We start from the raw sequence: 25,215 nt of genomic DNA, 5'->3' as shown, positions 1-25,215 counted from the left end.
TTAAACCTGTCTACTTTCAAATCACTCCAATGCCACATTCTCCATAAAATCTTATTTGACAAGTGCAGTTTTACAATGAATATACATGTGGGCCGGGGATTTAGCTCGGTAGTTCCATCAGCTGCCCTGAAAGCCCAAGGACCCGAGTTCGATCCCCGGTACCAAAAATAAAACAAAACAAAAAACAATGAACGTATATGTGTCACTTCCTGGCATAGAACTTCAATTCTGTGAAAGTTCTCCAGTGATAGAACAATCTCTGTTATGCTAATAAAGTGACTCAAGTGGACCTTAGATAGCAGCAGGCTGTGGGCTGCTTACTAGAAAAGCCAATGACATCAGCAGGCAATTGGAACTTTGACCTAGTAGACGTCCAGATGGAGAGCATGCTGGAGACTGAGTTCAAATACACAGCCAGTGATTTAATCAACCTTGCCCATGGTCACTAAAAACTCTGGGCACAGGTGATCAGTGGAGTTTCCTGGTTGGTGAGCACATCGATCTATTTGGAGAGTAATGTGTTAGATTTCACAAGAAAGCTATATAAGCCCCCCTGCCAAAGTCCCTAGGCCTTAGTCTATGTGTTGCTTCCATCTGACTGTTTCTAGATTTTATCCTTTATAATAAAATGGCAATTGTTAAGTATAATGCCTTGAGTAAGTTCTCTAAGTGGTTCCAGCAACTGCTGAACTCGAAAGGCTTACAGCAACTCTTTATAGCTTACAGGTTATAGGTGAAGATGAGCACTGACTTCCAGCCAGGGTCTGAAGGGAGGCAGGGTGGTTGGTGGTGTTGGTAGTATCTATAACCTACAGGGTTTGTTAGAGTCAGAGGACTCTGAAGGACACTTGATTAGTATCAGAACAATGACCTTACCACCACACCACATATCCCATGTCCCCAATAGCTATAAATAACTTCATTCCCTTGCCTGAGTTCTCATAGATCAATTTATCTTAATTCTCTTAATATTATACTTATTGTAACACTGTCAGCCACATAAGCTATGAGCAACTTGAGGTCAAGTTCCATGAATTCATCTAGTCATTCACTCATGGTTGTAGGGGTTCAGTCCCTGTTCTAGCCACTATAAAGTAAATACATTCAACCCAAATGCTCCCATTAATTACAATTTAAAGCACTGGAATAACACACAAAGTCAAAAGCACATAAATCTGAAAATCTGAAATGCTGAGAGAAGAAAACAGAAGAAGTAGTCCACAGGAAGCAAGGGAAGACTTGGCAATGAATTCCTTGGAGTTTATTATTGTCTCCAGTATATCATAGTCAGGATGCCAAAGCAATTGACAAGCCAAGATTATCACAATATGTAGACCAAACCAAACAAACAAAAACGGTCAGGGGATGACTGCTCCCTTCAGCCATCAGAGGTCAAGCAAGAAGAGAAAGGGAGTTGCTGTAGAACAGAACCTTATTGTCAGGACAAAGTATCAGTGAACACAACAAACATGCTGAAAGCCAAGGGATGAAAGAGTGGGAGGTGAGCATCTTTGAGGAAGGAGGACTACCCTCTAGGTGAGAATGCATGATCAGAACAGACCATAAGCTTTTACTTCTGGTAGATCTTTAGGTGAAGACAGACTAAGGTAGATTTGTGAGGGATGTGGCTAAACAACAAAGCAGTATTCCAGTGCAGAGCCAAATGCATACATATACACATACATACATTATACATATACACATACGCGTGTGTGTTTGTGTGTATCACACAGTGGTACCTGTTCGTGAATGCTTTTGTTTGCAAACAATTTGGTTCATAAACAGAAGCATTTGGCAAAATTTTCGTTTGCAAACTGCATTGGGTGACAAACACAATTGTGGCCATCTTTCCCATAGAAACAAATGTGGCCATCTTTTCCAAAATCATAGAACAAATTAAATTCATGAACCAAGGTACTACTACCTTGGTTTTTGGGGGGGTTTTTTTGGTACCAGGGATGGAACTTGGGTCCTTGCCCTTTAGAGGCAGGCGGTGGAACCACTGAGCTAAATCCCTGGCCCTATATATATATATATTTTTTTTTTTAACACACATATTCTTTTTACACATTATAATATCCAAAATGCCCAGTACGCAACTAGAAGAAAAACTAAATATGCAAAGAATCAAGAAAGTACAAATCATTCAAAGGAAAAAAGAAATTTACAGAACCTTCTGTTGAAGAAACACAAGGCAAAATTACTAGGCACAGATTACATAGGCACTTCATTTCAACTGAAAGAAGTCACAGAAACAAGAGAATGATGTGTTCAATAAATAGGGAATAACAATATATAGAGAGAAATAATAAGACATAGAAATTTTAGACCTGAAATGTACAAAAGCAAAAATGAAAAATTCACCAAAGGGCTTCAATAGCAGATTTGCACAGGCATAAGAGATTTAGCACAATGAATAGAGGAATATAAACATATATGCAATGGAGCTCATACAAGGTGAGCTGAAAAACAAAGGGGCTGAAAGCAATCTGAAGAAACAGTAGTCAAATACTTCCAAATTGAAAAAGTTAAGATGCACATCCAGGAAGCTCATAAACAGAAAGAGGAAAAACTCAAGAGATCCACACCATGATACTCAATCTGTTAAATGTCAAAGAAAAAGTGTATCCTAAGAGTGTCACGAGAGAAGTGACTTGTCCCACAAGGAATCATCAGTAAGATTAATTACCAGGAGCAATGCAGTGACAATTAGAGTCAGAAGAAAAAGGCTTTCAATCAAGAATTCTATATCCAACAAATCTATCAAGAATGAGGGAGAATTTTAAACATTCCATGATTAAGGAAAGCTGATAAAGTCTCTTACTTTTAGAAAAAATGCTAAAGGAAAATTCTTGAAACAGAAAAGAAAGAACATTGGGCAGTAACTCAAAGCCATACATAAATAAAAAAGAACCCTGGTAACACAGGTAAATAGGAAAAACAGTATCTTTGTGTTTTGACTTATAAACCTTTTTCTTGTATAAAGGATAAATGCATAAAACAATAGTTATAACTCTATGTTAAGAGGTGAATGTACATGTGGAAAGGTATAATCTGCAACAATAATAATATAAAGGGAAGGAATAAAAGGAAGCAGAGATTTGCATACTACTGAAGATAAGTTGGTATTAATTCAACCTAGGTTATTATATTTTCAGGATGTTACTTTTAATCTACTAAGAAAATAACTTTAGAAAATCAGATAAGGAATGACTAAAAAAGCAAAATGGTACACTACAAAAATCAATTAGATACAAAATATACAAATACAGGAATAAAAAAAGACACACAGAAATCAAACAGCAAATTGTCAGAATACTTCCTTATCAGTAATTACATTAAATGAAAATGAACTAAACTCACCAAATGGCAAGAGATCAGCAAAATAATTTTTTCTTCAAAATTACATGCTGGTCCACAAGAAGCTCACTTTAGAACTATATACACAAAGAGATTAAAAATCAAAAAAGTGAAAAAATACTCCAAATAAATATTTGCAGGAAAAACAAACTGGTTTACCTCTGTTTTCAATTTCACAATAATCAATACAGATGACTTCTGTGGCCCTCAAAGGCAAAGGGCTTTCAGCCTACCACCAACCAAGCAATTAATTCTGCAGTAGGAAACAGCTTGGTGTCCTCTAATTCAATTCAGTTCTGCACTATCTTCCTGGATATAACAGCAGACCTAAGTTAAGGTTCAGACACCAAGACAGTGGCCCCCTCGCTTCAGATACCAACTACAACCCCCAGGTTGTGGCCTATGTCTCTGACCAGCTATCAAGCAGTGGTCCCACAACCCCTTCTTTGGATTCAATTTATCTCTAGCTAGATAGAGCTGGAATGGAATTGGAGTTGAGGACAACCAATTGGTGTTTGTTGCTGCAGCACTGCCTTCTTAGAGTATAGGGAAAAATACACACTTGGTGTAATAGACTACTTTTCATTATTATAACAAAACACCCAGGGCTGGGTAATTTTATAAAGAAAAAATGTTTATTTTATGCACAGTTTTCATGGTTCTGGAGGTTGAAGGGCATGGTCCTGGCACTGGCTTGGCTCTGATGATAACTTTATACTGGTCAGCATTAAAAGGGCAGGGACACACATAAGACAGAAGGATCACAATGACAAACCAGAGAAATTCAGAAGTCAGGCTTGCTTGTGTAACAACTCACTCATACCATGAAAACTACCTTCATTCCCTTTGAGGGCATGTCCTCCAAGACCTAACTGACTCTCAGAGGTTCACCCACCTCCCAACAATCCCAACTGGAGACCAAGCTTCTAACACATGAACCCCTGGAGAACAAACCACATCCAAACCATGCATCTGGTGTCAGGGTGATCTGTGTTGTAAGTGCATCGTAGAAAAAATTGAGTCTACACCCATAGTGCCTCCCAGTTTTTGCCAAGGGGCTCTGTTTATTTTAAGGCACTTAATAATTCCTTCCTTTAATAATCAGTGAGAAACTGATAATTCTGCCTTAGTCTTCAATTTCTCCTTTTGCAGAGGCTCATGGTCAGCCAGTGTGGGAGCGTAGGGCCATCTTAGGTCTTCCCCGAACATCCATCCAACCCTGCATCAGCACAACCCCATACATAAGCAGGACTTTCTAGACTCCCAAGAGTGGATCAGAGTTTTTCCTAGGCCCTATAGCTATGTCATTCTCCAGCTTTCCTTTCATGCTTTTTTGGTAAATCTGTTATTTGGCCCAACTGTTATCTACCACCCTGGGTACACATGAAATTTTTAAGTCGACTCCAAATACTTTCAACAAATGCTCCAAAATAAAAGGCTTTTCACACTTGGAGAGTTTTGAGTCAGGTCAAATAATAGTTTAGCAAGTAAGATCTTTCAAAGGACCAAGAGACAAGTCAGTAACAACAGTTCATTGGAAATGAGGCTCTGAAGAAATTCAAACCCATTCTGTTCCATCCAATGGCTGCCAGGCTGCTGGTTATTACTGTGATTGTAGGATTTTGGTTTTCAAGGCTACTGTGGGCTGGGAAAAGAGACACAATAGTAGGACTTCTAAACCACCATCACTAATCAATCAATAATAAAAAGAGAAAAATCCCACAAAGATCACTCTTCTTCGCAAGAAGATTGCCATATTTCCTAAATAAATGCTTCCTGGATTGCTGTAAGCTTCTGGATAATTTTAAGAGTTCTGAGAAAATTGATTGATAGCTTTTGCCACCTTATTTCCTTTATGTAAGAATCTTGTAAGTATTTACATATTCTTCCATTTTGACCAACTTGGATTTTTCAAAAGCTGTCAGGAGAGAGACCTTTGTATCAGTCATGTCTTTTCTGTATTCTGATGTTTTAACTCATGGGGCTTTGCTTGCCCTACAGTGAGTTAAGATTAGAGGATACCCAGAGATAGTAAATAATTTGCCCTAAAATGTGCTTCTCAAATGCAAATCAGCCAACCCAGTGTCTACAGCCTCAACCACTCTCCATTTGGTCTCTCCAACTTGTCGATTTCCCCCAGTCCTAATCACCTCAGGGCCATCCATGTAAAAGATAACTAGAGACAGCCCCTCAGACTCAGAGCCTGGTTCCCCTCCTTCAACCATTCTTTCCCATGGAAACCACAATAAAGGCTCTTGCCTACAGTTTCCCCTCTCCCATCTGCCTACTGATCAACCATTGGGTTCTTGACATGTATCTTGCCCCTAGTATGGTGTCCCCCTCCTCTGAGACACTGTAACAAATTCTTTTCAATGGCAATCCTGTTTATCTGTTAGCCTCACCATATCTAAATAACAATAAAATCTATTAAAATAGGCTCATGTTTATTTCTTTTAGATATTAGCCATGTAATACTATGAACATAGATATATGTCAAATATAAGTTACTCTATCCTATAAATAGTGAAAGGACTATCCCAGAATACATAAATAGCACTGGTGAAGTTTATCTTCTCCCTGTTTGTTTCCTCAAACACACTTTAACAAATAGTGGACTCAATGGGACCACTTCTCACATCAGCTGCAGCTACATGAATAAGAAGGTGATTCACTTGGCACAGCTCTGGTCATTGAGCAAATGGCTGGCCCTTCAAAGCTGCTCTGAAACTAATCTTTGTAAGCTTACTAAAATCTGGAATAATAACTTCATTAGAGGAAATCGGTCTAAGGACTAACTGAACTGTGTTACTACTCTAGGACATTGTCCTCAAAACTGTCCTTAGGTATCTGAAAAAATGAAGAAGACTCTGTAGAAATCATTCTGCTTACCTTTACAATGATTAACCTTACCTGCACAATGATTTTGGAGTTTTGTCCAAAATCTCTTGCATCTATCCTTTTTATACTTTTCTGGGTTTGTTGGTTTGTTTGGGTTTTGTTTTTTTTTTTTTTGATACCTGGGATCAAATTTTCTGTGTTTTTTAAAAAGAATGCTCTTCTAAAAAATAAATACTGAAGAATGCATGGGACATAGAATGCATTCTTGAAGAATCTTTGTAACCAGATCAGTTGGATACTTTGTAAACAGTGGTAGGTATATATACTTATTGAAGGAACTTAGGAATCTGGGCCACAGTAATACTAAACAATAAATAAACTGAAGTAATTCCATCTCATGGGTGTCCCAGAGGAATAGTGCTTTGTAGATCTGGCCTTGCTAAGAAGCATTCTCCAAATACCAGCAATCATTCCATGTTATAAATCAGGGTGAGATCTAAGTCATAGATGCTCTTCCAGTAAGTTCAATTATTTCTCAGATATATTCTTTGATTTAAAAACACAAAGTTTGGGATTCAATGAGAACTTGGGAAATAATTTTATCTAGTTCCTTCATTTTTGCAGATAAAGAGCTCTTCTAGGCATCCCAATGTTTCATCTCCTGCTTTATTCTTCTCCATCTCACTTACCAATAGCTAATGTATTATTATATACATATATCCTTGTAAAGATTATTAATCATTGAAAATGTGACTGAATGGATCCATAGCTGTGATACATAGGTTATCTACACATATATATTCATAGTAGAGAACAAAGATTTATTTCTTATGCATAATGCTCAAATGCCTAATAAGAAATATGGAGAAAGTGTTATCAAGTTGAAAAGTTATCATTTTGCAACCACTACAGCAAAGACTGGGCTAGGCAAGAATCATTAGTGGAGGGCCAGGGATTTAGCTCAGTGGTGTTATTCCTGCCTGGCAAGCACAAGGTCCTGAGTTTAATTCTAGGTACCAGAAAAAAAAAAAAAAAATCACTAGTGTATGCTAAATGAAGGAAGAAATTTTGACAGAGTAGTAACTGCAGGATCAGAAAGTGTGTCCCCATAGACTACATTTTAGTTGTAAGGGACAAAAAAGAATCCTACAATGCAGAAATCAGGCAAGTTTTATTGATCAAAATTATCACCTATGAAGGTCAGATACGTTGAGGACAATATATCATCTACACATTATTTTGCCCAAGAATGAATATGCAAAGAAAAAAATCAGAACAACACAATGAGGAATATTCAGTTGGAAAAAAAAGTAAAAAGAACTATGTTTTTTCAATAAAGGCCAAGTCAAGCCAGACAGGGTGGTACACACCTATAATCCCAGCTACACAAGAGGATGAGGCAGGAGGATCCCAAATTTAAGAACAGCAGGGCCAGGGATTTAGCTCAGTGGTTTCACCGCCTGCTGTGCAAGTTCAAGGACCCAAGTTCGAACCCCGGTACCAAAAAAAAAAAAAGACAAAAAGAAAAGTTTCAGCCAAATTTAAGAACAGCTTGGGCAACTTAATGAGACCCTGACTCAAAGCAAAGAATAAAAAGGGTTGCAGATATAATGTAGCTCAATGTAGAGTGCCTCTAGGTTTAGTCCACATTAACACAAGGGAGAAAAAAAAAAAATGTCAACTCAAAGAATGGCAAAGAAAGGCTTTAGAATTTTTCCAAATTAAAGGAAGCTAAAGAGATATTATTGTAGATATGTAAGTTAATTAGATATCTTATAGGCAGTTAGTATCAGATATCCTGCCCAGGCAGGAGAGAAAAACTTCCCAGGCAATGCAACACATCCTTTGCAAGGCACAAAGGATAACAGGGAGCCAAGACCCAGGTTCCAGATAAACAGCCCACCAAGCAGCAACACCTGTGGGTCCATACACCCCTGGAGACCACCAGACTTCTTCCACTCCAAGACAAAAATTTCCCACTCCTCCTGGCACTACCCTTTCCCTACCCAAACTCCTCTATAAAGTTTCTTCTTGCCCAAGCCCCCAGGGTGAACGGCTTTTTTCACCCTTGACTATCCTGCACCCAGGCTGAAAATAAAACTTTGCTTGTTGCTTCACTTTTGCCTGCTCTGGGGTCTTGGGCATGCTTCAGTTTAACCTAACAGTTACACAAGGCTGACCCTCCAGGAGCTAACGTGGAGGACAATCAAGACACTTTCACTGAAGGCCAGCATTGTAAAAGAAGAGAAACTACCACACCTGCGCGTTTTCCCTAAGGATGAATAGCAGTGATTGATATTCTACAGAGGTGTCAATCACCCGGGTGGGGGACCAAGATCTTACCCACCCTTTCCAGGAAAGATCCTTGACCCCACTCCTTATGGGAAATCCTTGTTCCTTCCTTGTATACTTGCTACATGACTTGATTCCCCATTTGATCCCCATTTAATCAATATTACCTAAGCGACTATACTTTTCATAATATTATTGCTTGATCTGAGTTTTTGTCCCACCTTGTGATTTCTCATTGGATCAATATTACCTAAGCAACTGTACTTGTAATCTTACTATTGACTATAGTTTTGTCCCACCTTTAACCTGCCTCACCTCTTAGATTTTTACCATTGAACACCTTTGAGAAGCAGGGTAGGTGGGCAATCCATTTTCTTGGTCCCCCTTCTGTCCCTCTTAGACAGAAGCTATCTTTCTCTCAGTAAATTTTTCCTACTCTTAATCTCCATTGTTCCTAGAATTCATTCCTGACTTAGAGAACAAGAACTCGCTTCGGATATCTAGCAAGTTTGAGAGTTACATCTATTCCCCCTATATCAACATGACAAGCAAATATAACACTCAACCCTAGATTGTATCATGTACTGTGGGAATGGGGTGCCATAAAGGACATTATGAGTTTAACCAACAAAACTAGAATATGAATGGCATATTACAAAAAAGTATTATATGAATATCAATTTGAGAAGTTGATCACTGCACTGTAACTACAGAAGGGAATGTGTTTATACTTTAAAATGCAGGGCTGCGGTTGTAGCTATTGGTAGAGCACTTATTTGGCATGTTTGAGGCCCTGGGTCTGATCCCCAGCACCATGGGAAAAAAGAAAAAAACAAAGCAAAACAAAAAACCCACTGAAGTATGTAGGGAAACAGAATTAGCATATTCTGTGTGTTGTGAAATGATTCCATCAAGGAAAACAACAAAATATTAGCCTTCTCTTAAGTTATTTAAATTATATGATGGCTGAAAGTAAAAAAATTATGTTGCCTAATGTAATATACATACGTTAATTCATATTAAAACTATAACATGTGGCAGGGGAAGAAACAGATGTGTATGATGATGATATAGGTAGAATAGATATAACTCCCAAACTTGCTAGATATTCAAAACGCGAATTCAGGTTCTCTGAGATCAAAGAATGAATTCTAGGAACAATGGAAGTTAAGAGTAGGAAAAATTTATTGAGAGAAAGATAGCTTCTGTCTAAGAGGGACAGAAGGGGGACCAAGAAAATGGGTTGCCCGCCTACTCTGCTTCTCAAAGGTGTTCAATGGTACAAAGCTAAGAGGTGAGGCAGGTTCAAGGTGGGCCAAAACTATAGTCAACTAGTAAGATTGCAACTACAGTTGCTTAGGTAATACTGATCCAATGAGAAATCTCAAGGTGGACAAAACTATGATCAACCAATAAGATTACGATATGTATTGCCACTTAGGTAATACTGATTAAATGGGGATCCAATGGGGAAGCAAATTCACTTAGCAAGTATACGAGGATTTTCAGTCAGAGACCTTTCCTGGAAGGGGTGGGTAAAATCTCGGGTCTTCCACCACCCAGGTGACTGATACCTTTTTAGAATATCAATCACTGTTTTTCATCCTTAGGGGAAGCACGTGGGTGTGGTAGTTTCTCTTCTTTTACAATGCTGGCCTTCAGTGAATGTGTCTTGATTGTCCTCCATGTGGGCTCCTCACAGGCCAGCCCTGTCTAACTGCCTACATGATATCTAACTTACATATCTGCAATAATGATAGGGCTTCTAGAATATACTCGCTGCCATAAAACATTAAAGTAGACTATTAAAAGATAGGTTATGTATGTTGCAATCTTATAGCAACCAATAATATATAGTTGAGGCAGAAAGAGCTACCAAACATAATTTGGAATAGATAATTATTGTAAAATATTAGTTAATGAACTCTGCGCTAAAACCCTGTTTGAAACTTGTGTGTGAAACTTGTGTGAAATTGTCCCTGCTTGGAAACTCTGAGTGGGCCTTCTCCCTCTTTTGGGGCAGCCTGCTCCCAAAGAGATTAGAAGTTAGCCTTGAAGTGTGTCTATGTACCCTGTACCTAATGCTGCTGTACCACAACCTTGCTACATTGTAATGGCAACTTAAGCTACCCTTGCCACCTAATGCTGCTTTATCATGCCCTTGCCACATTCTGGTGTGTAACCCACAAGTCAAGCTGCCCTATAAAGGTATAAAAAGGAGAAAATGTCTTAACTCTTGATCAGCCTAGAAGGACTCCTTTCCTGAGACTGTCCTTGCCTGGCAATAAACTTTATTTTATTCTACTCTCCTGTCTCTGGAAAGTCATTTCGACTCCCTTGCCGCAACATAGTAATACAAAAACAGAGCCCACAAGTGAATAAATTAAAGTGGAATACCAAAAAAGTATTTAAGTGATTTTGGAAAGATGATTGAGTAAGAAGCGCCAGAATTCCATGCCCCCATGGACAACAAAGGCAATGGCAGACTCTCTCTGAGGTAAACACTGCAAAATTCTGTTGTCTACTTAAGGCTTGCAATATCCGAAAGGTTTAGACAATAAAATGGGTTAATTTCTATTGATTCCTGATCTTAGCACAGTAGAAGTCAAGCATTTTTTCTTATCTCAGCAGAATGCCAGGCAGTTATATAACTGTTCCTGGAGCAGCTTACACATAACTGTGGAGGCCAGGGTGGGCAAAAAAAGACTGTCTTCTCCAAGGACAGGGGATCCCTGGTCTGATCATGGATGTTGCTTCTGATTACAGAGGTGCAAAGAGTCAGGCTGCCATTCTGGTTACACTTTCCCTATTTTTGTCAGTCATCTCTGCATTTACTTCTAGCTGAAGGAACTTCCAGAAGATTTAAAGGACCAGTAACTTTTACCTTCTATCTTAGTCACTTTCTCATTATTAGGTAAAAATACCTGACACCTACCGTGTCAGAAGTGGTTTATTTTTGCTCAGTCCTTAGTAGGAGGTTCCACTGCAGGAGAGGATGGCAGTGGGGCATGGCCCACAGGAAGCAGAGTCAAGGGAGGAGCCAGAGAGAGAGAGATAAACCCTTCCAGGCCACACTGCCAATGGCCCATTTCTTGTGACCAGACCCTACCTCCCAAGAGCAAGCTAGCCAGTAGCACCCCATAATCTAGTCACCTTCCACAAGGCATCTAGATATAAACCTACATTTTTCTCACTTCCCTTTTTAGAAGTCAGACTTTCAGAAATAGGGCATTCAAAATCATCTGCATATTCAGATAAATTCAGAAAATGACCTAGTATGCATACCCAGGGAAAGGAGTAGGCTCAAAAACAACTTGAAGAAGATCTTAAGTTTATACCTCAAGGTGGTCCTTGACAGAGACAGCTTTCAAACATACAAGTAAACGAGGAGAGGTGGTGCAGGCCTGTAAGCCCAGCCATTCTGGAAGCTGAGACAGGAGGATTCCTAGTTCTAGGCCAACCTAGGGAACATAGCAAGACTGTGTCCTAAAGTAACATAAAGTTAAATAAGAGGGCTGAGGATGTAGCTCAGTGGTAGAGCTCTTACCTAGCATGTCTGAGGATATGAATTCAAAACCCTTTTAATTTAGAGTTTCAACATTATTAGACTCAAATGAGCACTTTTTAACAACAACAAGGAATACAAAGAAATAGGAAAATATGGCCTACTCAAAGTACATTTTAAAAAGTTAATAAAGGGCTGGGGATTTAGCTCACTGGTTCCAGCGCCTGCCTCCCAAGTGCAAGGTCCTGAGTTTGATCCCTGGTACCAAAAAAAAAAAAAAAAAAAAAAAATTAATAAAAATATACCATAGCTGAAAAACAATTCTGAAGGGAAATCTACTACACAAAGACTAAAACAAATGACTCAAAGATGTTTTGGAACTAAAGAAAGATATGGAAAAAGCCAAGAAAATTACATATCAAGTCAATAGAAATATCAATAGATTAAAAAAAACTAAAATGAAATTCCAGAGCTCAAAAGTATAATAGCTGAAACGATAAATTCACTACAGAGATTTAAAAACAGAATGGAGCATTCAGAAGAAAGATTCTATGAACTTGAAGACAGGACAATGGAAATTATGAAGGCTGAACTATAAAAAGATTAAAGAAAAGTCAATAGTGCCAAAGGGACCCCAGGACACCACCAAAAGGACTAACGTACACGATGTGGGAGGTCTCACGAGACAAGGAAAAGAAATAATGGCTGAAAATATCCAAATTTGATGACATATAAATACAAATATCCCAGAAGCTCAAAGAACTTCAAGAAAGGCAGTCAAAGAAATCAACACCAGGACACATTAAAAGCCAAAGACTTGGGCCGGGGATTTAGCTCAGTGGTTTCACTGCCTGCTGCATGAGCGCAAGGACCTGAGTTTGATCCCTGGTACCAAAAAAAAAACAAAACAAAAAACAAAATAAAAAAGCCAAAGACTAAAAATCTTCAAAGTAACAAGAGTGAAAGAAGCAACTTGGGCCAGGTATGGTGGTGCATGCCTGTAATCCCAGCATATGAGAAGCTGAGGAAGGAGGGTTACTGCAGGTTCAAGGCCAGCCTGGACTATAGTGAGTTCAAGGCTAGCTGGAAATACACAGTAAGACCTTGTCTCATAAAAAGAGAAAGTACTGCCTTGCAAGCGCAAGGTCCCGAGTTCGATCCTTGGTACCAAAAAAAAACAAACAAAAAAAGAGAAAGTAGGGGCCAGGGATTTAGCTCAGTGGCACCATGCCTACCTCACAAGTCCAAGGTCCTGAGTTGGATACCCAGTACCAAAAAAAAAAAAAAAAAAAAAAGACAGAGAAAGAGAAAGTAGCAACTCATCACATATAAGGCATCTTCAATCTTCCATAATATTAACAAAAAAATAATATTAACAACAAACTTTTCATCAGAAACTTTGGTGGCCAGAAGGCAATGAGCCAATATGTTCAAAATGCTAAAAAACAAAAATGATAAGCCAAGTATTCCATAGTTCTGCAAACTGTCCTTCAGAAGTGAGGAAGAGGGCCGGGGATTTAGCTCAGTGGTTTAGCCACCTGCTGCGCAAGAGCAAGGATCCGAATTTGATCCCTGATACCAAATAAATAAATAAATAAATAAAATTTTTAAAAAAGACATGAGGAAGAAATAATAACATTTTCAAGTAAACAAAGGTTGAAGAATTTCATTTACCACTAGCCCTGCCCAGCAAGAAATGCAGGGAAATGGGAGAATAATGCTAAGGAAAAAGGTCTGTGTATGTTTAGTCGGATGCAATTTTTTTTCTGAATATTTTTGAACCATGCTGAGTGTGCAGATGAATGTGCAGATGGCAACCTGGAAATATGGAGGGCCAAATGTATTATAATAACTTTTGTTTGTGACTTTACACAGTTTTCTACATAATTTAACAGATTCATGTATTTGAAAGAATTATTTTACTTTGGGGCACACAGTGTTATAAATATGTGATTTTGTGTCATCAACAACTGAAAGGGTTGGAGACAGAGCTATAAAGGAATAGTTTTTCTGTTACTGAAGTTAACTTGGCCTAATTTTAAATTACAGTGTTATAGCTTTAGGATGTTAAAATCTAATCCCTATGATAGCCACAAAGAAAAATATCCACAAAATTTACACAAAAGGAAACTAGAAAGGAATTTAAATGCTTCCATACAAAAAGATCATATAAACCCAAAAGAGGACAGTAATCAAGAGGCAAAAAGACATATAAGATATAGAAAATGTTATGTCTTGTGTTTAGATGTTCCACCAAAGCCTCATGCAGATGAGGTGGCTGAATCTAGAACGTGTGATGCTGGGTTTAAGGGCATGTGATTACTAAACCGCTACATGTGAGCAATTGGTTCGGCACCCTAATCCCAGTAGTCTGGATGGGATAAAAGGGGCAGAAAGATGCTGTTAAGGTCTCTTGTTGCTTTTGCTCTCTTCTGCCACCATGAACTGTTGCCCCTCTGCCACCTTTCCTTGGAGATAACCAAGTAATAACCTTTTCCCTTTTAACTTTGGGTGTCAGGTATTTCATCTCAGCAATGAGAGAAAAGTAATCAACACAGAAAACAAACAGCAAAATGAGAGATGTCAGTCCTTCATTATTAGTAATTATTTAACATGTTTACTGGGCATAGTGGCCCATGCTTGTAATCCTAGCTACTTAGGAGTCTGAGGCAGAAGAGTCTCAAATTCAAGACCAGCCTGAACAATATAATTAGACCTGGTCTCAAAATAAGATAAATAAAAGTAAATGGATTAAACTCTCCAATAAGGAAAAGACTGGCAAAATTGACTTTTTAAAAAATGATGCTACTACATGCTGTCTACAATAGACTCGCTTTAGATACAAGAGAAAAATAAATTAATAGTTAAAGGATAGAAAAAGATATTCCGTGTAAACAGTAAAGAAAAAAGAGCAGGGATGGCTATACTAACACCATATTAAATAGACTTTAAATCAATCTTAAGAGAGACACTAAAGGACATTATTAAGAGGTTCCATATGACAAAAAGATGCAACACTAATAAGTATTAAGGTACTTAATCATAGACCACCAAAATATATGAAGCAAAAACTGACAGATGTGAAGAGAGAAAGAGGTCAACAACAATAATAGGAGACTTTAATATCCTACTCCCAAGAATGGAAAGAACAACCAGACACCAGAAAATAGAAGACTTATTATATATCAACTAGATTTAAAAGATATGAAACACTCTGCCCTACAGGCTGCTGCTGTACAAATCAGTATCTGGCAATTCCTCAAAAACATAGAAGATACACAGGTACCAAAGAAAAAAACAAAAACACAGAAGATAGAATTACTGTATGATCCGCAATCTCACTTCTTGAAACATAACCCGAAGATCTGAAAGCAGGGTCTCAAAGAGATACTTGTATAGTCATGTTCATAACAGCCTTATTTGCAATTAGTCAGAATGTGAAAGGAATTAACGTGACCACCGATGAACAGATGATATATACATACACTACAGATACAACAATGTATTGTGGATTTTCAAAGTTTACACCATAAAGAAATATTTGAGGAGGCAAATCTGATGTAAACATCACACAATATATACATGTATATATGAATTGAAACGTTACCCCATTAATAAGTAAAATTTTTGGTTTTATGTATTAGATTAAAACAAAAAATATTATATTAAGTGAATTCAGTCAAAAAAGGCAAATAATTTTTATTCCACTTCTGTGATGTATTTACTGTAGCAAAAAATCAAACACATGGAAATTAGAATGGTGGTTGCCAGGTGCTGGAGGTAGGAGAAAGGGAAAGTTAATGTTTAATGAGCACAGAGTTTCAGTTTCATACAAAAACTTACACAAATGCAGAGTGGTGATGGTTGTACAATAGCATGAATGTATTTAATACCACCAAACATTTAAATATGGTAAATTGATGGCAAATTTTATGTTATAAACCAGGTAAAAAGAAAATATGGTTGAGGTGTATGTAGCTCAGTGGTAAGGGTACATACTAAGCACGCGTTGAGGCCCAGGGTTCAAGCCCCAGGACAACAACAAAAACAGGTAAGAAAAAAAAAACACTTATAAAGGTAAATATAATTTCAATAATTCAAAAGAAGGCCAGGCAGGTGAAAAGAGTAAAAAACACAAAGGGGAACATATAGGAAACAAAGAAAATAATGAAACAGTTGAACACATAGCTACATAAGCATGTTTCATGAGGAGTGCTAGATATTACTCAAACTTGGTCCAATATCTATTAAAAATACTTTTTTATGTCTGAGAAAATTAATTCCAGAGTATAGGCCTTTAAAAAGCAGCATTTAAAAGAAAAAAAAGCAGCACTTTCTTCAATAGAGCTTATAGGCCAAAGTAACATGATATTTCATTTTCCTTCAAACAAGTAAACAAAAATGATCTCGGGCTGGGGATTTAGCTCAGTGGTTCCGGCACCTGCCTCACAAGCGCAAGGTCCCGAGTTCAATCCCTGGTACCAAAAAAAAAAAAATAAAATAATGATCTCTTCATAGTGTGACAAGGGAGGGACCAAGAAAATCTTACAAATTATAATACCCAAAGTTTACACACACACACACACACACACACACACACACACACACGCACATACACACACACACCCTAGAGAGGAATAAAGTATTTTTTTTTAAAAAAAGAAATTTAGGCTGGGGATTTAGCTCAGTGGTTCCACAACCTGCCTCACAAGCACAAGGACCCGAGTTCAATCCCCGGTACCAAAAAGAAAAGAACTTTAAAAGTGGAGTAGTTCATAACTTTTCCATGTTTCCCCTCAATTATTTTCCAGAGAGTTCTGTTATTATACCACATACAGTTTTCCATTATAGAAAGAAATTGTGTATGTGGGGCTCTCACAACTATAACAGTGACTGTAATTTATCTACTTTTCCTAAGCAAAATCCAAATTTCACTAAATGTAAAACAGATGTCATGGATTTCTTTCACAAACTGTTGGCATATTTCAATTTCAACTAAAGTAGTCAGAAAACTAATTCCACATGTCTTCTTAAATATAAAGCAAAACATTAAGTAAATTCTTAGGAATATTAGGTCTAAAATTAGGTGGCTATCAAAAGTCACTAAAGTATTATTAGCCACTCATACATTGTTGGTGGCAATGTAGAATAGTATGGTAGTTCTAAAAACTAGTTGGCAGTTTACTGTAAATTTAAATATACCCAGGTCATATGATTCAGCAATTCTACTTCTGATTACTTCCCTTAAAGAACAGAAAACTTACATTCACATAAAAACCTGAAATGAATGTTTATAGCACCAATATATGCATGTATGTGTATGTGTACATAGTAATCCCATATGCACAGGGAATTCATTTCAAGGCCCTCAGTGATACCTGAAACTGAAAATAGCAGCAAACCCACCATATAATATGATTTTCCCATACATACATAACTAGGACAAAGTTAAATTTAAAAATTAGGTAAAATAAAAAATTAGCAGGGCCAGGGATTTAGCTCAGTGGTGCCACACCTGCCATGCAACCACAAGGTCCTGAATTTGATTCCTGGTACTGGAAAACAAAAACAAACAAACATGGGGCTGGGGATTTAGCTCAGTGGTCCTACTCCTTCCTCACAAGCACAAGGTCCTGAGTTTGATCCCCAGTACCAAAAAAAAAAGAAAAAGAAAAAAAAGAAAAAGATTTGCAACAAAATCTAGTAATAAAATAGAATGATTTTAACCATATGCTATACTAAGAATTATAGGAATATAGTGACTCTCTCATAAAAGAAGCAAGGCAAATACTAACATTATTGGACCACAGCTGTGTTACTTTTCTGTCACTGTGACAAAATACCTGACATGAACAACTCAAGGAGGAACAATTCATTTTGGCTCATGGTTTCAAAGGTCCATGGTCAGCTGGTTCCATTGCCTTAGGACTATGGCAAGTCAGAAACATCATGGCAGAAGGGCATGCCAGGGGAAAGCTGCTTGAGTTGTGGCAGTTAGGAAGCAGAGAGAGAGCAAAGGAAACACAGAAGAAAGGGTTGGCGATGAGCTATAGTCCCCAACATCAACATACCCTATGATCCACTCTTCTACTAGGCTCTACTTCCTGTTTCCATTACGTCCCAATCAATAATGCCATCAATTATGATTTCATCAGTAGATTAATCCACTCATTAAGTGGATTACCAATCAGCAACCAAGTCTTCCACACAATGAGCTTTTGGGAGGACATACTGGATGCCAACCATAACAATTAGTAACTGAAATTGAACAAAGCAAAACTGCAAATAAGGAGGTACTACTGTATAGACGTGTATATACACACAGAGATAACAGCCTATATTATGTTTACATATATATAAATATAATTTGCTATACACACGAAAAACAAAATATCCTTCAACTAATGAATAAAATATGTAGTACACCCATATAATGGAATACTACTGAATACTATTCAGAAATGAAAAGATCAGAGGAGGTTTTGCCAGGGGTTAAGAGTGGGATAAGAGCCAGGTGTAGTGACACATCCTGTAATCCCAGCAATCGGGAGGCTTAGGCAGGAGATCAAACCTTTGATGCCATCTTAGGTTACATAGAGAGTTCAAGACCAGCCTGAGCTATATAGCAAGATCTTGTCTTAAACAAAAAGGGTGGGAATAAGCATTAGAGAGTGAGCTGGTGGCAGTGGCACCCACGTACAGTCCCAACTACTTGGGAGCCTGGGGCAGGAGGATCACTTGAGTTTAAGGCCAGCATAGGAAACATAAGGTGGCCCTATTTCAAAAATTTAAAAAGCTAAATCAAATTAAAAAAAGAATTGCAGAGGGTCTAACTATAAAAACATAGCATAGCCAGGCATAGTGGCACATGCCTGTAATCCCAGCACTCAGTAAGCTGAGGCAGGAGGATTGCTGTGAGTTCCAGGCCAGCCTGGACTACATAGTAACTTTAGGGCCAGCCTGAACTATAAAGCAAGACTCTGTCTTAAAAAAAGGCCGGGGATTTAGCTCAGTGGTTCCACCGTCTGCCTTGCAAGTGCAAGGACCTGAGTTTGATCCCTGGTACCAAAAAAAGATAGCATAAAGTTTGTATGGATGGAACATTTCAGTATATTGTTTATGGTAGCTGGTACCCAAATCCATACATGTGTTAAAATTCAGACTGCACACCAAAAGTTCCAACTTAACTGGATGTTAATTTCTTTTAAAATTATTAGATAGGCAAAAACTGGAAATTATTCATGTATCCAGAAAAATATTTTAGGTAAAATATTTTAGATATTTTAAATATTTACCATATTTTATCTAAATTGCAATATATTCACACAATGGTATAACATATAAGAATGAAAAAATAAAACTGCATGTGACAATTACTATGATTCTTATAATATTAATTAAAAATTAAGATGATAAGAGGACACCATAATACAACATTTACATAAAGTTCAAAAATAGGTAAAATGAATCTACAGCTTTAGGCGTCAGGACCATGGTTGAGGATGGTGACGAGCGGGGTGTGAGGGCTGTAGGGGGGCTGATTTCTCACATGTGCTCTGCCATTTTCCGACAGTTCATTGAGCCTTATACTTGGGATCTGTGCGCTTTTCTGTATGTAATGATGTTCTGAAAAAGTTTTTTAAAATGACAAAAAATACACCAGTCAAGTAAGTCCATTAGTCTACAAATACAGAATAAAATCTTTTATTAAAAACTTACTATGCCCCAGGCTGGTCAGTGGAGGTAAAGTAGTAAACAACAAAAGGCATAAACTTTTTTGGGGGGAAGGAAGGACAAATGTTATGCATGATACAAATAATTTCAGATACTGAGAGGTAAATTAAACCTAGAAAAATAGAGGAAGCCATTTTAGCTCTGGTTGGAAAAGCCAGGAAATTGGGTTTTAATGCCCACACAGGTCAGAAGATAAGACTGTAGGCCTGTGTGAAGCAAAGAGCTGGCAACACTCTGGATAGATGTGTGTTCCTTCAGCTACAAGTGCAGTGGGAATTAGAAAAACTGCACCCTGCAGCCCAGGGAATGAACACAAAGGCTTGTATGCTTGGGCCACAAATGGTTAAAAATTGTCAGAAACTAAAAATCAGGCCCAGGACTCCACATCAGTTTGATGTCTCAATATGTAATATCTGAATAGTGAACCATGCCTGAACTATTAGAAAAGAAAACAAAATCTGGTCCTGAGCAATGATTCCACTGGGGCAGAATCACTCTGGAGGGACATTTTAACAACACAGGACCTACAGAATTCCCCTCAGAGAAAATAAACAACACTAAAGATGAGTTCATAATAAAAAAAGAAAAGCATATGAAATGAATGAGGAAATGAAAAAACTTATAAATAAGAACTAGTATACACAATAAATATGAAGATTAGCACCTCTAGAATGTAAAATAACAGAATTTAAAAACCTAGAGTATATGTAAAAATAAAGAGCTAAGGAAAAGAAATTATAAAAAATTTATTTACTTTGTTTATTTAAATACTTTTTAAAATTTTATTAGTGTATGTTTGTGATACACAGTAATTACATTCATCTTGGGATTATTGATACATATCACATCTTGAACAGAAATTTATTTATTTAAAAAATAATAAAAGGAAGCTATAGTGCTGAGTAAATCCTGAGCCTCAGGAGAAGATTACATGTCCAGTTGTTTCTGAAGAGTAAAATGATAGCAGGCAGATTGAGAAGAGCAGAATTCAAAGTTCAACCTGCCTGTCACCATCAGGCAACAAAATGGTCATAGTAGCACAGTTTCAGCAGTAGATGCTATGCATCAGGAAACTGAAGTACTGAGGGAGGTCTATAATCAGAGGATTGTGGAACTAAGAATAGGGAATTAATTCTTGTTTGTTTGTCTGTTTTTCTCTTTCTTACTCTACCTTTCTGGACAGGGACATTGACATAGGAAGTGCATGCAAAGCAGGGGAACTTAAATGGCTGATGGCTGAAAGATTAAGAAGTAAAACCATGGGGGCTAGGGATGTAGCTCAGGTGGCACCACACCTGCCTAGCAAGCACAAGGTCCTGAGTTCGACCCCTGGCATGCACACAAAAAAGAAGTAACAGGTATTGGAGGGATTTTGGAAAAGGAGGACATCAAGAAAGCAACCTTGTGCATGAAAACTTCTGGCTACATCTGAGCTGCACATACATGGATCTGTCCCTAAATAAAACACCATAATCTTTGAGAACTGAGTTATAAGAGAGACCACCATCCAGGTCACAGACAGGCTACCAGCTGACACACAGGACTAAAGTGAACAGCACTGCAAACGTGTGAACTGACATTGGAGACATAGCACACAGACGATATCAGATCTTGCAGCCTTAGGCGAACCTGGTTGACTGCCTGGTGAAATTAAAATGTCAACATTTTATATCAGACTCAAAGACTCATAAAGTAATATGTATTGTGTCCAAGGCATGTTTCAAAATTGCTCAGCAGATGAAGAACAGGGCATGTAACAGCAAAGGAAAACAATTTATTTAGATACCAACCCAGAAATGATAGTTGCTGAATTGTTAAATAAGACTGTAAAACAGGTATTATAAACATGCTTCAAAAAGTAAGGGTTGGGTGCAGTGCCACCACCACTGCTTCATGTTGCATGGCCTCTGCTCTTCACATGGCAACAGCGACAAAAACCACCACCTAGGACCCAGGCTGCATTTGGGAGCAGGAGGCACCACTACAGCCATGACCTCAGGAGAGCCAGGTTTAGTTTGTGGCTGTTTTGAACTCAAGGCAATCTTCCTGCCTCAGCGTCCTGAGTACTGGGATTACAGGTCTGTGCCACTGCGCCTGACTCTACTTACAGTGGACACTTGAGTTACAACCGATCTCACATACAAACAACTTGGTTACCACCAGAATTTAATTTTAATTTAATGGCCAAAGTCTTGAGTTAAGGCCTGAATGCTAGCCTCTTATGTGTTTGTAAACAAAGACTCTGGATGTCAGAAAAATGTATGTAAGCAGACATAAGTACCAATCTGAGTCTAGAGGCAGTGTTTGTGGATGTGATTTTAGTCTGTGCTTTATATAACTGCTTCTATTATTGCTATCAAAATGGACCCAAAAAAGCTAGAAACGAAGCTAAGGAATGAAGGGAAGGTAAAGAAAGCAATCTCAATCAAAAAGAAGAAGGAAATTGTGGAGAAATATGAGAGTGGCATTCATGTGACTGATCTCGGTAATACGTACAGCAGGTCAAAATCCACCATCTCGACAGTCTTATGGAGAAAAGACTTGTAAAAGGAAGCTAGGCTGGGGATTTAGCTCAGTGGTTCTGCCACCTGCCTCGCAAGCACAAGGACCTAAGTTTGATCCCCATTACCAAAAAAAAAAAAAAAAAAAGTTAGGAAGCTAGTGTTGCTTAAGGTGTTACTCAAATTAGTAAGTCATGATCAACAGTGTTAGACGAGGTAAAAAGGCTCTCATTAGTGTGGATAAACAAATGGCAGATGACAGGTTATAGCCTATCTGAATCCATAAGCTGTGAAAAAGCTAGGGCTATAAATGCAGATCTTGTAAAGGATAATCCATCAATGAGTGACAATGGTGAAACATTTTATGCCCGTTGCGGGTAGTTTCACAATTTTAAAGTGAGAACTGGGATTCGTAGCATAACTATGCACGGTAAAGAGGCCAGTGCTGATAAAAAGGCTGCTATAGCAGAGTCCATGGGCTTGCAGGTAGACAGTGGTGATATTAAGGAACTGGTGAAGGAACACTCAGAGGAATTATTTACAGAGGAACTTCAGCAGCTTGGGAGCTGAGAGGAGGGAGCATTAACAATCAGTACAGCAAAGTTCTTCTTCTGAAACAAAGGAAACCCTAAAAAATGGACAAAGCCATAAACATTTGTAGAGAGGACCCATACAGACAGAAAAAAAGCCAATCTTTGCATTTACTTGCTTAATGACAATGTCATATCATACTACAGATCAGTGTTAAAGAAAAGACAGAAACAGCCTTAGACAAGTTTTTAGTTCTAAAAAGGATGAGACCTAGTGAGCCAGAAAGAAGTCCTAGTGGGGTACAGATTCTCCTAAGAAGAGAAAAGACACCGAGAGTCAGATTCCTCATGTTCTTAGGGTAGGAGGTCCTCCTTCCAAGCAATAACCACCTTCAATTTCATTCTCCCTTCCTGCAAGCCAAAGATGTCAACTTGAATGGATGCTGTTTTCCTTCCCCCTCTCCAAGCCAAGGCAAGGCTGGTTGGTCTGCAGCTCAGTGCCTTAGAGAGATTACTTGATCAGATTGAAAGTACCATGACAGGAAGTTGTGTGACAGTGCTAGACTGTTAGTGTTTTGAAAGCTCCAACTTTCTACAAAGCTTCCAGTGTACTGGGAAAGTGAATACCAACAACTGTAGAAGAAAGATGGTATTGGAAGCATCACCACAGCTCTATAAAGCTTTCTAGAATCTCCAAGAAATCAGACCTCACTAATGGCTGAGGAGATGTGCTAACAAAGATACTGAAGAATGTGACCTTTGGTCACCTGACCCAGACAGAAGCAGAACAAAGATGTGGACTGGTTGCTGAGGACACATTTGATGTCTCTGAAATCAATGTTATTTCCCAGTGGTTCTTTTTCAGAAACTTTGGTTAAATGACCAAAGTTGATTTAAGATCCTGTGGTTTTAGGAAAGCATGACTGTGAGGCAAAGAATATAGGATGTTAGTTGAAAAAAAAAAAAAGTTAGGGTTCCCAGGCATGGTGGTACACTCCTGTAATCCCAACACTCAGGGGCTGAGGCCGGAGGATCACTGAGTTCAAGGCCAGCCCAGGCTATGTAATGAGTTTGAGGCCTGCCTGAAAAAGTAAGGGTAAACACTATGAAATGAACATAAAAACAAAATATATAGAAGGTAAAGAAAGCAAATAGAAATTTGAACTAAAAAATAAAATAATCAAATTACAAAGTTTACTTTACAGGTTCAGTTACAGAATAAAAAGTCAATGAAAGTCAAGTGTGGTGGGGCACGCCTATAATCCCAGCACCTTGGAGGCTGTGGCAGGAGAATTACAAGTTCAAGTCCAGCCTGGACAACTTAGCATGACACTGTCTCAAAATAAAAAAATAAAAATGGCTGGGTATGTAGCATAGCATGAGGGTCCTGGACTCAATCCCCAGAACAACAACAAGGACAACAACCAAAAGAGTCAATGAACTTCTAGACAGATGAAAAGAAACAGTCCAACTGAACAACACAGAAAGAGTAGACTGAAAAAAATTAACAGAGCCTCAGGGACATGTGGTACAATACCAAAAGGCTCAGCACATTCATTAGAGACCCAGAGGGAGAGGAGAAAAGTATTAAGGAAAAAAAAAAAAAGAAAAGAAAGAAATAATGGTTAAAAATTTGCCAAACTTAGAAAAGACATAAACTCTAAAGTTCAAGAAGCTCAGAAAACCCCAGAAAGATAAACTCAAATTTATATTTAGACATATCATAATCAAATTACTAAAAACCAAACTAAATAGAATATCCTCAAATCAGAGAAAATAGTCATATTTTATATAGGGAAATAAGAATTCAAAAATTCTCAAAGGTAATTATGTAGGCCAGAGAAAGTAGAACAACATTTTTAAAGTAATGAAAGGGCTGGGGATTTAGCTCAGTGGTTTCACCACCTGCTGCACAAGCGCAAGGACCCGAGTTCAATCCCTGGTACCAAAATAAAATAAAATAATGAAAAAAAATCAACCATAATTCTATAGCCCATGAAAAGTTTCTTTGGTAATAAGGATAAAATAATGTCACCCTCAGACACATGCAAACTAAAAGCATTTGTTCTAAATGCTGAAGGAAGTTCTTTAGATAGAAAAAAAAAAACAGTGGGAAACATAGAACATCAGAAATCATGTAATTAAAGTGGTTAAAAATTTGCATAAACAGGACAGTTTTTTTCCACTTAAGTTCCTTAACATATATAAAAAGGCAAAATGGGGGCAGCCCACTTTCCAGTCCCCTTTCTCTCTCTCCTAGACAGAATCTATCTTTCCCTCAATAAATTTTTCCTACTCTTAAAACAAAACAAACAAAAGGCAAAATGCAATTTTTCTTTTTCTTAAATGGTGCTTTGAACTAGAACCAAGGCCTAGCAAATGCAAGGTAAGTACCCTACTACTGAGTCACTTTTCCAGCCCCAAAGAGCAAAATTTATAATGTGACTATGATAAG

General features: G+C 37.9%; 1 protein-coding gene across 1 annotated transcript in view; it reads right to left on the bottom strand.

Moving 5' to 3' along the window:
• Window positions 1-3,439, bottom strand: part of Cenpp (centromere protein P) — a 200,818-nt gene extending 197,379 nt beyond the window's left edge. The window contains exon 1 of the mRNA XM_087206352.1: window positions 3,364-3,439. The gene's annotated coding sequence lies outside the window, so the exon portion shown is untranslated. The remainder of the gene's footprint in view (window positions 1-3,363) is intronic.
• Between the last annotated feature and the right edge of the window lie 21,776 nt (window positions 3,440-25,215).

The sequence above is a fragment of the Heterocephalus glaber genome, unplaced genomic scaffold (assembly GCF_053883595.1).
Source record: "Heterocephalus glaber isolate CG9 unplaced genomic scaffold, H.glaber_assembly_v1.0 deba00000621, whole genome shotgun sequence".
Lineage (NCBI taxonomy): Eukaryota > Metazoa > Chordata > Mammalia > Rodentia > Bathyergidae > Heterocephalus > Heterocephalus glaber.
Note: the sequence above shows the minus strand (reverse complement) of the source record. Positions and strands in the feature narration are given on the sequence as shown.